The sequence below is a fragment of the Bombina bombina genome, chromosome 5 (assembly GCF_027579735.1).
Source record: "Bombina bombina isolate aBomBom1 chromosome 5, aBomBom1.pri, whole genome shotgun sequence".
Taxonomy (NCBI): Eukaryota; Metazoa; Chordata; class Amphibia; order Anura; family Bombinatoridae; genus Bombina; species Bombina bombina.
The window spans coordinates 925,446,552-925,451,498 of record NC_069503.1 but is presented as its reverse complement, the minus strand read 5'-3'; positions in this window follow the sequence as shown (position 1 = coordinate 925,451,498).

Below are 4,947 nucleotides of genomic sequence, written 5' to 3'. Positions count from 1 at the left end.
AAGAAAGAAGATTGAAGATGCCGCTTTGCTTGAAGACATTGCCGGATGGAAGAAGAGTTCACTGCCGCTTGATTGGACATCGCCCGGATCGGATGAAGAGTTCTGCCCGGCTGTTTGAATACAAGGTAGGGAGATCTTCAGGGGGGTAGTGTTAGGTTTATTTAAGGGGGGTTTGGGTGGGTTTAGAATAGGGGTATGTGGGTGGTGGGTTGTAATGTTGGGGGGTGGTATTGTGTTTATCTTTACAGGCAAAAGAGCAGTTTTCTTTGGGGCATGCCCCGCTAAAGGCCCTTTTAAGGGCTGATAAGGTAAAAGAGCTTTGAACTTTTTTAATTTAGAATAGGGCAGGGAAATTTTTTTATTTTGGGGGGCTTTATTATTTTATTAGGGGGCTTAGAATAGGTGTAATTAGCTTAAAAATCTTGTAATTATTTTTTTTTTGGTAATTTAGTTTAGTTTAATTTATTGTATTTTAGTTTAGATATTTGTAGTTTATTTAATTTATTGATAGCGTAGGTGTATTTGTAACTTAGGTTAGGATTTATTTTACAGGTACATTGGTAATTATTTTAACTAGGTAGTTATTAAATAGTTAATAACTATTTAATAACTATTGTACCTAGTTAAAATAAATACAAAGTTGCCTGTAAAATAAATATAAACCCTAAAATTGCTACAATGTAATAATTAATTACATTGTAGCTATCTTAGGGCTTATTTTATAGGTAAGTATTTAGATTTAAATAGGAATATTTTAATTAATAATATTAATATTAATTAGATCTATTTTAATAAGAATTTAGTTAGGGATGTTAGAGTTAGATAGGGTTATTATACTTAATATATATATAATATAATAACTATATTAACCCTAATATAATTAGGGTTAATATAGTTATAGCTGGCGGCGCTGTAGGGGGATTAAATTAGGGGTTAATATTTTTAAAATAGATGGCGGCGGGGTAGCTAAGGTAGATGTCGGCGGGGTAGATGGGGTAGATGTCAGCGGGGTAGATGGGGTAGATGTCGGCGGGGTAGATGTTGGAGGGGTAGATGGGGTAGATGTTGGCGGGGTAGATGTCAGCGGGGTAGATGGGGTAGATGTCGGCGGGGTAGATGGGGTAGATGTCGGCGGGGGGTAGTTGGGGTAGATGTCGGCGGGGTAGATGTCAGCAGGGTAGATGGGGTAATTGTCGGCGGGGTAGATGTCAGCGGGGTAGATGGGGTAGATGTCGGCGGGGTAGATAGGGTAGATGTCGGTGGGGTAGATGTCAGCGGGGTAGATGGGTTAATTGTCGGCGGGGTAGATGTCAGCGGGGTAGATGGGGTAGATGTTGGCGGGGTAGATGTCGGCGGGGTAGATGGGGTAATTGTCGGCGGGGTAGATGTCAGCGGGGTAGATGGGGTAGATGTCGGCGGGGTAGATGGGGTAGATGTCGGCGGGGTAGATGAGGTAGATGTCGGTGGGGTAGATATCGGTGGGGTAGATGGGGTAGATGTCGGCAGGGTAGATGGGGTAGATGTCGGCGGGGTAGATGTCAGCGGGGTAGATGGGGTAGATGTCGGCGGGGTAGATTTCAGCGGGGTAGATGGGGTAGATGTTGGCGGGGTAGATGTCGGCGGGGTAGATGTCAGCGGGGTAGGCAGGGTAGATTTCGGCAGGGTAGATGTCGGCAGGGTGGATGGGGTAGATGGCGCAGGGGTAGATGGCGGCGGGGTAGCTAAGGTAGATGGTGCCGGTTTAGGGGTTAATAACTTTATTAGGTAGCGGCGGGGTCCGGGAGCGGCGGTTTAGGGGTTAAACACTTTATTAGGGATCGCGAACCTCGGTTGACAGGTAGATAGACATTGCGCATGCGTTAGGTGTTCAGAATTGTTTGCGCATGCGCTACATGTGAACGAGCATGGATTGTCAATGACGATTTGTTAAGGAACGCATGCGCAGTTTGATCGCGTTACATGTGCAAAAAAGGGGCTGGACGCCACGGGGTATGAGCTATAATTCGTTAAGGACAATGTCAATCAAATTAGATAAGAGGGACAAGATGGCGGGCGGAGGAAGAAAGTAAGCGAAGTAGGGTTTTAAATCCTTCGATTATGGTTTTAGTCTTTAATTATTAAAAAATTATGAATTAAACTAACGTTTATTTAAGTTAATTAACAAGATGAGGAAGAGTGGTGAACGTGACTTGACATTCACTTTAAATAGTTATTACCTATTTAATAACTACCTAGCTAAAATAAATACAAAAGTACCTGTAAAATAAAAACTAACCTAAATTACAATAACACCTAACACTATACTATAATTAAATAAATTAACTAAATTAACAACAATTAAATAAATTAAATACAATTAGCTAAATTACAAAAAACAAACACTAAATTACAGAAAATAATAAACAAATTACAAGATATTTAAACTAATTACACCTAATCTAATAGCCCTATCAAAATAAAAAAAAGCCCCCCCCAATAAAAAAAAAACCTAGCCTAAACTAAACTATCAATAGCCCTTAAAAGGGCCCTTTGTGGCCCAAAGTAATCAGCTCTTATACCAGTAAAAAAAAAATACAAACAACCCCCCAACAGTAAAACCCACCACCCACACAACCAACCCCCCAAATAAAATACTATCTAAAAAAAAAACCTAAGCTAACCACTGCCCTGAAAAGGGCATTTGGCTGGGCATTGCCCTTAAAAGGGCAGTTAGCTCTTTTGCGGCCGAAACCCTAACCTAAAAATAGCATCAGCCAATAGGATTTTTTCTACCTTAATTCCGATTGGCTGATAGAATTCTATCAGCCAATTGGAATCTAAGGGATGCCATCTTGGATGTCGTCACTTAAAGGAACCTTTGTTCGTCGGGTAGTCGTCGGAAGAAGAGGATGCTCCGTTTCAGATATCTTGAAGATGGAGCCGCTCCGCATCGGATGGATGAAGATAGAAGATGCCGTCTGGATGAAGACTTCTGCCCGTCTGGAGGACCACTTCGCCCGGCTTGGATGAAGACTTCTCCCGGCTTGGTTGAGGACTTCCGCCCGGTTGGATGAAGACTTCTGCTGCTTCCTTGAGGATGGATGTCCTGTCTTCAAAATTGTAAGTCGATCTTCAGGGGGTTAGTGTTAGTTTTTTTAAGGGTGTATTGGGTGGGTTTTATTTTTAGGTTAGGGTTTGGGCCGCAAAAGAGCTAACTGCATTTTTAAGGGCAATGCACATTCAAATGCCTTTTTCAGGGCAATGGTTAGCTTATGTTTTTATAGATAGAATTTTATTTGGGGGGTTGGTTGTGTGGGTGGTGGGTTTTACTGTTGGGGGGTGTTTGTATTTTTTTTTACAGGCAAAAGAGCTGATTACTTTGGGGCAATGCCCCGCAAAAGGCCCTTTTAAGGGCTATTGATAGTTTAGTTTAGGCTAGGTTTTTTTTATTTTGGGGGGGCTTTTTTTATTTTGATAGGGCTATTAGATTAGGTGTAATTAGTTTAAATATCTTGTAATTTGTTTATTATTTTCTGTAATTTAGTGTTTGTTTGTTTTTGTACTTTAGCTAATTGTATTTAATTTATTTAATTGTTGTTAATTTAGTTAATTTATTTAATTATAGTGTAGTGTCAGGTGTTATTGTAACTTAGGTTAGGTTTTATTTTGGCTAGGTAATTATTAAATAGTTAATAACTATTTAATAACTATTCTACCTAGTTAAAATAAATACAAACTTGCCTGTAAAATAAAAATAAACCCTAAGCTAGCTACAATGTAACTATTAGTTATATTGTAGCTAGCTTAGGGGTTATTTTAAAGGTAAGTATTTAGTTTTAAATAGGAATTATTTAGGTAATGATAGGAATTTTTAGTTAGATTTATTTAAATTATATTTCAATTAGGGGGAGTTAGAGTTAGACTTAGGTTTATGGGTTAATACATTTAGTATAGTGGCGGCGATGTTAGGGACGGCAGATTAGGGGTTAATAATATTTAACTAATGTTTGCAAGGCAGGAGTGTGGCGGTTTAGGGGTTAATATGTTTATTATAGTGGCGGCAACGTTGGGGGCAGCAGATTAGGGGTTAATAAGTGTAGGTAGGTTGCAGCGACATTGGTGGCAGCAGATTAGGGGTTAATAAATATAATGTAGATGTCGGCAATGTTGGGGGCAGCAGATTAGGGGTTCATAAATATAATGTAGGTGGCGGCGGTGTCCGGAGCGGCAGATTAGGGGTTAAAAGATTTCTTTTAGTGTTTGCGATGCGGGAGAGCCTCGGTTTATGGGGTTAATAGGTAGTTTATGGGTGTTAATGTACTTTTTAGCACTTTAGTTATGAGTTTTATGTTACGGTGTTGTATCATAAAACTACTGACTTTTAAATGCATTAGGACTCTTGACGGGGTAGGGTGTACCGCTCACGTTTTGGCTTCCCAGGACAGACTCGTAATACCGGCGCTATGGAAGTCCCATAGAAGAAAGACTTTATGAAGTTTACGTAAGTCGTTTTGCGGTAAGGCCAAAGAAGTGTGCGGTACAGCTATACCTGCAAGACTCTTAATAGCAGCGGGTGTAAAAAAGCAGCGTTAGGACCTCTTAACACTATTTTTTTACCATAACGCACATCTCGTAATCTAGCCATTTGTATCCTTTGATGATAGATTTATATAGGTTAGATCAGGAGCAGCATAGAACCTAGGTTGGAGCTGTTTATTGTTGGCAACATATATATCCTGGTTCTCATGGCTCACCAATGTGCTCATTTTTAGTAACTAGGAGTGCATTGCTGCTCTTTAAACAAATGATTCCAAGAGAACAAAGTAATATTTGGAATAGAAGTAAAATGAGATTTTAGATAATCATATGTTATACATAAATCATAAGAGAAGAAATATTTTTAGGTTCCTTTAAAGATGAATGCATTGATTAGTACATAGCTGGAAATAAAGAAACATTCATCATGAC